This window comes from Rana temporaria, chromosome 5, assembly GCF_905171775.1.
Source record: "Rana temporaria chromosome 5, aRanTem1.1, whole genome shotgun sequence".
Classification (NCBI taxonomy): Eukaryota; Metazoa; Chordata; class Amphibia; order Anura; family Ranidae; genus Rana; species Rana temporaria.
The window spans coordinates 177,354,229-177,366,826 of record NC_053493.1 but is presented as its reverse complement, the minus strand read 5'-3'; positions in this window follow the sequence as shown (position 1 = coordinate 177,366,826).

Sequence of the window (12,598 nt, the reverse complement as noted above, 5' to 3'; positions counted from 1 at the left end):
ACATTTAAAAAAAAAAAAAAAAAAAAAAATTTTTACTGTTTGCTATAATAAATATCCCCAAAATTAACTAAAAATAATATTTTTTTCCCTCAGTTTAGGCTGATACGTATTCTTCGACATATTTTTGGTTCCAAAAAATCGCAATAAGCGTTTGATTGGTTTGCGCAAAAGTTATAGCGTCTACAAAATAGGGTATAGTTTTATGGCTTTTTTATTAATATAGTTTTTTTTTACTAGTAATGGCGGCAATCAGCGATTTTTATCAGTACTGCGACATTATGGCGGACACATTTTTGGAACCATTGGCATTTTTCTAGCGACCAATGTTCTAAAAAGGCATTTCTTACTATAAAAATGGCACTGGCAAGGAAAGGGGTTAACACTAGGGGCGAGGGAGGGGTTAATTATGTTCCCTGGGTGTGTTCTAACTGTAAAGGGGGTGGGACTGACTAGGGGAAATGACAGATCGCTGTTCATACATTGTATGAACAGACGATCAGGCATTTCCCCCCCTGACAGGACCGGGATAAAGGGGAACTTTGCGCCAAATTTCAACAAGAAACCGGCGCGGGTCCCCCTTCAGGGGAACATTAGGCTCCTCGGCTTGGTCTGGAATGTGAGGGGTTAAACCACGCCAAAAAACAGCGTGGGGTCCCCCCCCCAGATCCAGACCAAACCCTCATCCCAGGTACGCAGTCTGGCCCGGACAGGCATGGGGGTGGGGAGGAGCGATCGCCCCCCCTCCTGAGCCGTACCAGACCGCATGCCCTCGACATGGGGGAGTGTGTAATTTGAGGGAGGGGGCACTGCCCCCCCACCCCAAAGCACTCTTGTCCCCATGTTGATAGGGACAAGAGCCTCTTCCCGACAACCCTGGCCGTTGGTTGTCGGGGTATGCGGGCGGGGGGCTTATCAGAATCTGAGAGCCCCCTTTAATAAGGTGGCCCCAGATTCCGGCCCCCCCACCCTATGTGAATGAGTATGGGGTACATTGTACCCCTACCCATTTACCTGGGGAAAAAAAATGTAAAAAAATACACCACACATTTATAAATTATTAGTCAGCTGGGGGTCTTCTGCCGGGGCCCCCCACCACCACCCCATTGGGCCCCGGGCTTCGCCGTCTTCCACCGGGGGCCCCACCCCATAAGGCTTTTACATTCGGGGGGGCCCAGGCTTCGCTGCTTTCTGCCGGGGTGTGCACCTACCCCCCCGGTCTTCTGCTCCGTCTTCCGCCGGGGCCCCTCACCCCATAAAGCTCTTTTACATTCGGGGAGGGGCCCCGGACTTCGCGGCTTTCTGCCGGGGCCCCCCTTCACCATGAAGCTCATTGCTTATGGGGGAGGGCCGCGGGCTTCGTCGCTTTCTGCCGGGGCCCCCTTCACCATGAAGCTCCTTGCTTATGGGGGAGGGCCGCAGGCTTCGTCGCTTTCTGCCGGGGGGAGGGCGCCACCCACCCGCGGGCTTCGTCGCTGTCTTTCGCCGGGGCCCCCTTCACCATGAAGCTCCTTGCTTATGGGGGAGGGCCGCGGGCTTCGTCGCTTTTTGCCGGGGCCCCCTTCACCATAAAGCTCCTTGCTTATGGGGGAGGGCCGCTGGCTTCGGCGCTTTCATGCCGGGGCCCCCTTCACCATGAAGCTCCTTGCTTATGGGGGAGGGCCGCGGGCTTCGTCGCTTTCTGCCGGGGCCCCCTTCACCATGAAGCTCCTTGCTTATGGGGGAGGGCCGCAGGCTTCGTTGCTTTCTGCCGGGGGGAGGGCGCCACCCACCCGCGGGCTTCGTCGCTGTCTTTCGCCGGGGCCCCCTTCACCATGAAGCTCCTTGCTTATGGGGGAGGGCCGCGTGCTTCGTCGCTTTTTGCCGGGGCCCCCTTCACCATGAAGCTCCTTGCTTATGGGGGAGGGCCGCGGGCTTCGTCGCTTTCTGCCGGGGGGAGGGCACCACCCACCCGCGGGCTTCGTCGCTGTCTTCCGCCGGGGCCCCCTTCACCATGAAGCTCCTTGCTTATGGGGGAGGGCCGCTGGCTTCGGCGCTTTCTGCCGGGGCCCCCTTCACCATGAAGCTCCTTGCTTATGGGGGAGGGCCGCGGGCTTCGTCGCTTTTTGCCGGGGCCCCCTTCACCATGAAGCTCCTTGCTTATGGGGGAGGGCCGCGGTCTTCGTCGCTTTCTGCCGGGGGGGGTGCCTCTCGATGGCCTTTTCTGCTTTGCACCTCCGCGGGGGCCAGGGCTTGCCTCCGGGCTTCTGCGGTGCCTTCCGCTTCTGCCTGGCTCCTCCGCGGAGCCCAGGGCTTGTCTCCGCTGTCTTCTTACTTCTCTTCCATTCGATGTTGACACGACGAGGTCCAGCGCTGGAATGCCGTCTGAGCGGTGGGCATCGAGTTATATAGGGCAATGCCACCATGTGACCTCAACCCATGTGACATCACATTCCCATCATGCCCAGGGAATGTGATGTCACATGGGTTGAGGTCACATGGTGGCATTGCCCTATATAACTCGATGCCCACCGCTCAGACGGCATTTCAGCGCGGGACCTCGTCGTGTCAACATCGAATGGAAGAGAAGGGAGAAGACAGCGGAGACAAGCCCTGAGCTCCGCGGAGGAGACAGGCAGAAGAGGGAACAGAGAAGACAGCGGAGACAAGCCCTGGGCTTCCGGAGGAGCCAGGCAGAAGAGGGAAGAAAGCGGAAAGAAAGCCCTGGCTCCGCGGGGGAGACAGGCAGAAGAGGGGACAGAGAAGAAAGCCCTGGGCTCTGCGGGGGAGACAGGCAGAAGAGGGAACACCAAGACAGCAGAGAAAAGACCGGGGAGTTGGCGCACCCCCGGCAGAAGACGAGGAACAAGACCGGAGCCCTGGCGGAAGGCACCGGAAAGACCGGGGGATAGGCGCCATCCCACGGCAGAAGTCGCCGAAGTCCGGATGCCCCCCCCCTAATGTTAAAGAGCTTAAATGGGTCGGGGGCCCCGGCGGAAGGCACCGGATAAGACCGGGGTGGGATGGCGCCCTCCCCCGGCAAAAATCGGCGAAGCCCAGGGGCCCGGCGAAAGATCGGGAGAGAAAACACCCCCCTTTCTGAAAGAGCTAAAAGAAAAGGGGGGCCCCGGAGCTGACTAATAAATTATTTTATTCTGTGTGGTGTGTTTTTTTTACTTTACACTTTTCCCCCAGGTGAATGGGTAGGGGTACGATGTACCCCATACTCATTCACATAGGGTGGGGGGCCGGCATCTGGGGGCCCCCTTATTAAATTTACCAAGATTTTCTCGGCGTACTGACAAGGCGCACAGGAATCTCCGAAATTTCTCTGTACGCATGCCCAGTATGAAAATGAACCTCCCAAAGTTCAGGCGTACGGGGATCGGTTCCCTAAAATCACTTTCACTTTCAATTCGGCCCGCAACACACATTCAAACACATGTCACAACACTTCCCCCCATCACCCCACCTCCCCCCGAAAACTCCCGCCCGAATCCCCGCAATTTACATTTTAATATGCCGTCCGCCAGGTCTATACAGGCGCACCATGCGCCCTCTCCTGGGCGCACTGAGCACTTTAGTAACTAAGGAAATACACTGCACTAGCAGCGTATTTCTTTAGTAAATGTCAAAACGGCTGCTACTCCTGCTTTTGCTCCATGAGTCATGGAGCAAAGGCTTGGTAAATCAGCCCCTGTGTCTCTATCTATCTCTCTCTAACTGTCTGACTGATCTGCTCTCATTAACAACCGCAACACACTACACAAGGCCGCCTTGCAGGCTGCATTTTATAGTGTGGGGCGTGTACTAATCCCCCTGAGCCATAATTGGCCAAAGCCACCCTGGCTTTGGCCAATTATGGCTCTTCGTTTTTTGCGCGCTGTGATTGGCCAAGCATGCGGGACATACAGCATGCTTGGCCAATCATCAGCGCTCAACGCCGCAGTGAATTATGGGACGTTTTGCGTCATTCGAATTTGGCACGAACGACCCGTTTTGTTCGAGTTTCGACAAACGATCGAACGACCGATTTTCGAGTCGAACATACGTTCGAATCGAACGCGAAGCTCATCCCTACTCCATACCCCTAAACCAAACTTAATACTATTCCCCATATTCAAATCAACATACACTGCCACATGGTCTGAAAAAATTACCGGCCTGTGTTTAACTTTAGCACATTTGAACGCATCAGAAAACAAACATAAGTCAATTCTGGATCTGGTGCGCCCACACTCCGAAAAAAAAAGTGAAATGCGGATCCACCAAACCCAGAACAATATGAGCATCATTGAGATTGAAGTCCTGAATTACCCCATTCAGCATAGCGCTACCTGCATCCAACTTAGTCTCTGCTGCTCCTATTCGATCCTTCACAAATCGGATCGTATTAAAATCAACCATGATCACACTAGGTCTCCTTCCCACTGCATGCAACTTTAAAACTTCAAAAAGCTCAAGACGTTTCTGCTTATTCACAGGAGCATATAAATTAAAAAGCCTAAACTTCTGGTTAAACAAAACTAAATCTGCCATAATTAATCTGCCTGGCACTAACACAACATGAGACATAATGCGAATATTCCTATTTGTAATAATGCCTACCCCAGCATTCCTATTATCCCCAACTGGCGACCATATGTAATCTACCACCCACTCCGGAGGCTTGGACGATCGATTAAAAAAAACACTCCTGTAGACAGGTGATGTCTCCTCCATTGACCTTCAAGTCCTCAAAAACAGCACACTGTCTAGCAGGAGACCCAAAGCCCCTTACATTGAGGGACACCAGCTTGATGCTCATTCACATGTAGATGTGCATCATTCACCCCCAGATCTATCACTTAAGCCAGACAACTGACATGCATTCCTCAGGGCCACAACGCTTTCATCATCCAAAAACTCCTGACTTGGCGACAATGTGGCTGGCTGAAAAATTTCTGGAGTCCCTGGACTTGGTGCTGATGATTCTATCTCCCCTCCAACATCCCCCAGGACCTCAAAGGGGTTGCTTGTTACAATTCCGGCTGTCTCTACCTTCAATTTCTTAGCCCTTCTGTTCTTAGGGCTCTCCCAAGCGTCCACCTTAGTCTTGGCACCCAGTGTCTCCATCTTTTCCACCTCCTCTTCTTGGGCTTCCTGCACCTCCGGCTCCCACTGTAAAGCTGCTGCCAATTCCTTCATAGCCTCCTCCACCGCCCTCTCAACCTCTTCTCCACTTTCGATTGCTAATGGCTCCACACTGGAGGGTGGCACTTCTACTCTTTCCTCCACTTTCTCCTCCACACCCTGGTGTTCCTCCTCTTCCACCACCAACTCCTCCTCCACTTCCACCACCACCTCCTCCTCCTCCTCTTCCACCACCACCTCCTCCTCCTCCTCTTCCACCACCACCTCCTCCTCCTCTTCTTCCAGACTTTCAGGAGAGTCAGACAGCACCTGAGTGGACACTGGCCATCCACCCTCAGCGGTCTGCCAGACAGCTTCAGCATAAGAGACATAGGCCCTTTATCAGGACACGTACTTACCGAGACCGAGATGCTGCGGACGGCTCACCTTTGCGGACTGGCGCTAACCTTCCTCTGAGGGTGGAAACAGAGAGAGGGAAGCACCAGAAGGCACCGGCACCGGAGGGTAGCTGGGTAGTAGCCGAGGTGAAGATCACAAGTGTGGGATCCGGAATCCACAGGATACGTTAGAAGCCGGAAGCCAATGCGAAGTCAATCAGGAGCAGGAATAAGGAAGTCCAAGAAGCAAGCCAGGTTCAGGGAATGGAGACAGCAGCAAGTCTGAGATTCAAGCCGGGATCAGGGTTCACAGAGAGAAGCGAGTCCAAAGTCCAGAGCCGGGGTCAGGGGTAAGAGAAGGCAGCAATCCGATAAACGAGCAGAGGTCAGGTATGTAGTCAAGCAATCAGGTAATCCAGGTCAAGAGGTTAGTTCAAGGGATAAAGCACATACAGGAACTGATGACAAACCAGCAACCAGCAAAGGGGAAGGGGCTGGCTTAAATAGGCCGCACTGGCCACTGATTGGTCCACAGGAGTACAGGTTCAGGACCAGGTTCCAACGGACAGCACACAGAATAGCACTGAGCAGTGGCTCAGAGACAAAAGAGCTGGACCTTCAATGGAGAGATCCTGGGTTCGATTCCACCCAGGACCAACTGGGGAAAGAGACCGTGGAAGGTCTGCGCCCTGACACCCTTCTTACTTGTGGGCAATTTTTAACGGTGTGATCACGCTGTCCACATATATCACAGGCCCGTTTAACCAAGCAAGCCCCAGCCTCATGTCCCTCCTCCCCACAGTTCTGACAGTGCATCTCCACATTACATTCCTCTCTGGTATGCTCAAACTTATGGCATCTCCTGAAGTATGTAGGTTGACCAGGGTAGTAAAGAAACCCTCTATTTCCTGCTATTGAAAAATTGTCTGGTGGATGCTGCACTCCACCAATCCCTTCAGAATTCACCTACAACTTGACAAAAAAACTTTAATTTGCCATTAAATATCCCAAGACGATTAGTCAGTCTGAAGCCTCCCTTCACTGAAGAACAGTTTCTCCTCAAAAAGGCCACTACCAAGGCAATGTCCGTGAATGGGTTAAATAGATGAACAACCAATGGTTTCTCCTCCATGGCATACAAAGGTTCCACTATGAAAGGCCTTATGGACTCATGGTTAACTTTCTCCAGTTCCTTACATTTCTCAATAACTTCAGTGCAAAAATTGCTATGCACAAAAGAAACATCATAGTACCTTGGTGCTGCGTGATCCTGGATACAATAGATGTGACGTGGTTCCACTCCAACAGATTTATCCAGCAAATCCTGTACAAACTCCAAATTTACTTTGTGCAAATGAACAGGCATAACCTGAAAGTGCAGGGTGTTCTGAATCCCTCTTCGCTCCATTGAGCTTTAGCAAGGAAAAACTTCAGCCCACACACACACAACCTGCCCTCTTTCAGGGCAGCTAGCAAATGCTATAAACACGCTTTATATAACATAGGCTTGCGTGTTAATGACGCAATTGAAAACACATGGACAAAGTTCAGTCTTTACATTGGGTGCGCTTGTTACACCTGTTAACTATCTCATTAAATTACTAACCCAAAAAACACGCTCTATGAGACACAAAAAGCAACATCAAAAATTCTCTCCCTGGGCATGCTCAGAAATGCAGAGGCAGAAGCATTAACAAAGCTGCAATCGCAGCTGAAAGCATGAGATCTGTGTTTATTTTTTTCCCGATCGCATGCTTTCCAGCCTGAAGGACAGATGTGAAGTCCTCTTGAATTATTACATAAAAATAATCATAATAATAATTAAAACCCCCCTGTCCGCAGTAGCTCGCACTCAGAAGTCCCGCCCACATATGTAAACGCCGTTCAAACCACACGTGAGGTATTGACGCGTGCGTTAGAGCGAGAGCAATACTTTTAGCACTAGACCTCCTCTGTAACTCTAAACTGGTAACCTAAAAAAAAAAAATAAGCGTCGCCTGTGGAGATTTGAAAGTCCTGAAGTTTGGCGCCATTCCATGAGTGTGTGCAATATTAAAGCGTGTCAAGTTAGGTATCTATTTACTCGGTGTAACATCATCTTTCATATTTTCACCAAAAATTGGGCTAACTTTATTGTTTTGTTATTTTTAACCACTTGCTGGTCAATGACCAGGCCACTTTTTGTGATTCGGCACTGCGTCGCTTTAATTGACGATTGCGCGGTCGGGCAACGTGGCTCCCGAACAAAATTGACGTCCTTTTTTCCCACAAATAGAGCTTTTTTGGTGGTATTTGATCACCTTTTTCTTTTTTTGCGCTATAAACAAAAATAGAGCGACAATTTAAACAAAAAAAATAATATTTTTTACTTTTTGCTATAATAAATATCCCCAAAAATCAATAAAAAATTTGTTTTTGCCTCAGTTTAGGCCGATGCATATTCTTCTACATATTTTTGGTTAAAAAAAAAAAAAAAAAAAAAAAATCGCAAAATCCGCAAAAGTTATAGCGTCTACAAATTAGTGGTTAGTTTTATGGCATTTTTATTAAATGTTTTTTTTACTAGTAATGGCAGTGATCATCGATTTTTATCAGTACTGCGACATTATGGTGGACACATTTTTGGGACCATTGGCATTTTTATAGCGAGGAGTGCTCTAAAAATGCACTGATTACTATAAAAATGCCACTGGCAGGGAAGGGGTTAACACTAGGGGTGAGGAAGGGGTTAATTATGTTCCCTGTGTGTGTTCTAACTGAAGGGGGGGTGGGACTGACTAGGGGAAATTACAGATCGCTATGACGTTTAGGCATTTGTCCCCCTGACAGGACCGGGAGCTGTGTGTTTACACACACACACACACACACACACACAACTCCCGGTTCTCGCTCTGGGACCAGGGGTGAGCGGGGACGCTGAAGGGTAACTCCACACCAAATTTTTAAAAAAAAGGGCGTGGGTTCCCCTGCAGTGGCACATCAGGCCCTTCGGGTTGGTCTGGATCATAGGGGGTTAACCTACGCTGAAAAAAACAGTGTGGGGTTCCCCCAAAATCCAGACCAAACCCTTATCCAAGCACACAGCCTGGCCGGACAGGAATGGGGGTGGGGACGAGCGAGCGCCCACCCTGAGCCGTACCAGACCGCATGCCCTCAAAATGACAAGGGCCTCTTCCCGACAACCCTTGCCGTTGGTTGTTGGGGTATGCGGGCGGGGGCTCTTCAGAATCTGGGAGCCCCCTACCCATTCACCTGGTGGAAAAATGTAAAGTTAAAAAAACCACACAGATTGTTAAAATAATTTATTAGTCAGCTGGGGGGTCTTCTCCCGGGGCCCCCCTTTCTTCTTTAAGCTCTTTTACAAGGGGGGGTGTAGGCCCGGTCTTCTCTCTTCCGCCAGGCCCCAGGCTTTGTTGTTTTCTGCCGGGGGGGCGCCACTCATCCGGGCTTCTCCGCTGCCTTCCGCAGGGGCCCCCCACCCCCTTAAGCTCTTTCACATTCGGGGGGGGGGGCGCGGGCTTCACCGTTTTCTGCTGGGGGCTAGGGCTTCTCTCCGCTGTGTTCTCTGTTCCCTCTTCTGCCTGTCTCCTCCGCGGAGCCCAGGGCTTCTTTCCGCTTTCTTCTCTGTTGCCTCTTCTGCCTGTCTCCTCCGCGGAGCACAGGTGTTTTTTCTGCTTTCTTCTCTGTTCCTTCTTCTGCCTGTCTCCTCCGCGGAGCCCAGGGCTTCTTTCCGCTATCTTCTTCCTTCTTCTGTTCCATTCGATGTTGACACGACAAGCTCTCCCGCTGTTATGGCGTCTGAGCGGACCGCGTCGACTTATATAGGCATAGGTTGTGGTCACCGGGTGATGCCACCCTGCGACCCCAACCTTTGTGACATCACATTCCCATCATGCACCGGTAATGTAATGTCACAAAGTTTGAGGTCGCAGGGTGGCATCACCCGGTGACCACGCCCTATGCCTATATAAGTCGACGCAGTCCGCTCAGACGCCATTACAGCGGCAGAGCTTGTCGTGTCAACATCGAATGGAACAGAAAAAGGAAGAAGATAGCGAAAAGAAGCCCTGGGCTCCGCAGAGGAGACAGGCAGAAGAGGGAACAGAGAAGAAAGTGGAAAGAAGCCCTGGGCTCCGCGGAGGAGACAGGCAGAAGAGGGAACAGAGAACACAGCGGAGAGAAGCCCTGGCCCCCGGCAGAAAACGGCGAAGCCCGGATGCCCCCCCGAATCAAAAAGAGCTTAAAGGGGGTGGGGGGCCCCGGCGGAAGACAGCAGAGAATTCCGGGGGGTGGCGCCCCCCCGGCAGAAAACTACGAATCCCGGGGCCCCGGCGGAAGAGAGAAGAGCGGGCCTACATCCCCTTTGTAAAAGAGCTTAAAGAAGAAAGGGGGGGCCCCGGCAGAAGACCCCCCAGCTGACTAATAAATTATTTTAAAAATAGAGTGACAATTTAAATAAAGAAAATAATATTTTTTACTTTTTGCTATAATAAATATCCCCAAAAATCAGTAAAAAAAAAAATTTGCCTCAGTTTAGGCCGATACGTATTCTTCTACATATTTTTGTTTCCAAAAAAAAATCGCAAAATGCGCAAAAGTTATAGCGTCTACAAAATACATTGATTTGTATCGGTACTGCTACATTATGGCGGACACATCGGACACATTTTTGGGACCATTGGCATTTTTATAGCGAGGAGTGCTCTAAAAATGCATTGATTACTATAAAAATGCCACTGGCAGGGAAGGGGTTAACACTAGCGGCGAGGAAGGGGTTAATTATGTTCCCTGTGTGTGTGTTCTAACTGAAGGTGGGGTGGGACTGACTAGGGGAAATGACAGATCGCTATGACAATCAGGCATATGTCCCCCGACAGGACCGGGAGCTGTGTGTTTACACATACAACTCCCGGTTCTCGCTCTGGGACCAGGGGTGAGCGGGGACGCTGAAGGGTAACTCCACACCAAATTTAAAAAAAAAAAAAGGGCGTGGGTTCCCCTGCAGTGGCACATCAGGCCCTTCGGGTTGGTCTGGATCATAGCTACCTACGCTGAAAAAAACAGCGTGGGGTTCCCCCAAAATCCAGACCAAACCCTTATCCAAGCACACAGCCTGGCCGGACAGGAATGGGGGTGGGGACGAGCGAGCGCCCCCCCTGAGCCGTACCAGACCGCATGCCCTCAACATGACAAGGGCCTCTTCCCAACAACCCTTGCCGTTGTTTGTTGGGGTATGCGGGCGGGGGCTCTTCAGAATCTGGGAGCCCCCTACCCATTCACCTGGTGGAAAAATGTAAAGTAAACAAAAAAAAACACACAGATTGTTAAAATAATTTATTAGTCAGCTGAGGGGTCTTCTCCCGGGGCCCTACCTTTCTTCTTTAAGCTCTTTTACAAGGGGGGGTGTAGGCCTGGTCTTCTCTCTTCCCCCGGGGCCCCGTGCTTTGTAGTTTTCTGCCGGGGGGGCACCACCCCTCTGGGCTTCTCCGCTGCCTTCCGCCGGGGCCCTCCACCCCCCTTAAGCTGTTTTACATTCGGGGGGGCCGCGGGCTTCGTAGTTTTCTGCCGGGGGGGCACCACCCCTCTGGGCTTCTCCGCTGCCTTCCGCCGGGGCCCTCCACCCCCTTAAGCTCTTTTACATTCAGGGGGGCGCGGGCTTCGCCGTTTTCTGCCGGGGGCAGGGCTTCTCTCCGCTGTGTTCTGTTCCCTCTTCTGCCTGTCTCCTCCGCGGAGCCCAGGTCTTTTTTCCGCTTTCTTCTCTGTTACTTCTTCTGCCTGTCTCCTCCGCGGAGCCCAGGGCTTCTTTCCGCTATCCTCTTCCTTCTTCTGTTCCATTCGATGTTGACACAACGAGCCCTCCCGCTGTTATGGCGTCTGAGCGGACCGCGTCGACTTATATAGGCTGTAACGGCTACCCAAGTAGTGTGAGGGTCTCAGCCGTTGAACTGAGACGGGCTACGTTTGAAGGGTCAAGCAGACTAACTTTATTTGGCATATTTCACCTGCTTATATCGGCTTACAACTGTTACAAGAACAATGACAGTTTCCGCCCCCCCCCCTTCACCCAGTAGGGGGCTTCAACACAGACCCCCTGAAACAATGACATCTCCTTGAATTAATCACTTGACCAGTCTCTAGACGCTTCGGCACCGCAAACCACTCAACATTTCCTGGCCAGGCACATTCCTTTCTCAATAGAATTCAATTAACCTTTAAAACAATTATCACTCACACATAATCCCCATCAGCATACACCTCACAGGGGCTGTTACCTACACAAGAGAGAGTTCATTAGCTATGCGAAGGGTACATTAGCATTCAGCAATGAAAGAGACTTGTCCAATTAACCCTTTGAGCTCAGAATACAATGTGGTACATCCAATTGTGACAAGCCATGCAGTTCCTTGTAGTCCTCCCTGCATGAAAGATTATAACTGTCCCGGCAGCATGCATATGTCCGTTACACTACTCCCCTTTTTGTGGAACACTCCGGCAGACCCGGATTGATCTTTTTCGGATCAACTTGGGGATGTCCGGTCTGCTGTTAGGGTAAAAGTTCAGTTTGTCTGGACAGTCCGTCGGCATTCACATTGAATTACCAGGTCGGTAGCTGATGGTGACAGTGAATAATAGAATTCAATTCTGGAACAGTCACTTGCTTTGCTCTCTCAATGGCTCCCAAAACCTGTTGCTGATGCTCTTGGGACAGATACGGCACCACCTGGATGCAATTCCCATTTAATCTTTTGACAATTTCCGCCTGTTTGTGCATTTCAATGTTCAAGCCACGGGACATCTCATAATACATGACATAGTGTCGTTGCATCTCTGATTTCTCACTGGCCAACTTGTCACATTCCCATTTTAGACTGTGATATTGTGCCGGATCTACAGTACATGTCGGGGAAGGTAGTCTTACCCGGTTCTCAGCAGCAAGCGGGTTGATTCCAGCAACGCGGGTGGTCACGGCACAAGCAGCAGCAGGTGTAGGTAAATAAGCCGAAGTCAGGGGGCCAATGTCGTTGCCCAGCACCACCTTGGCAGGTAGGTTGTCCATGATACCAACTGTGGTCTTTCCTGACCCGGCTCCCCAGTCTAAGTGCACCCGGGTG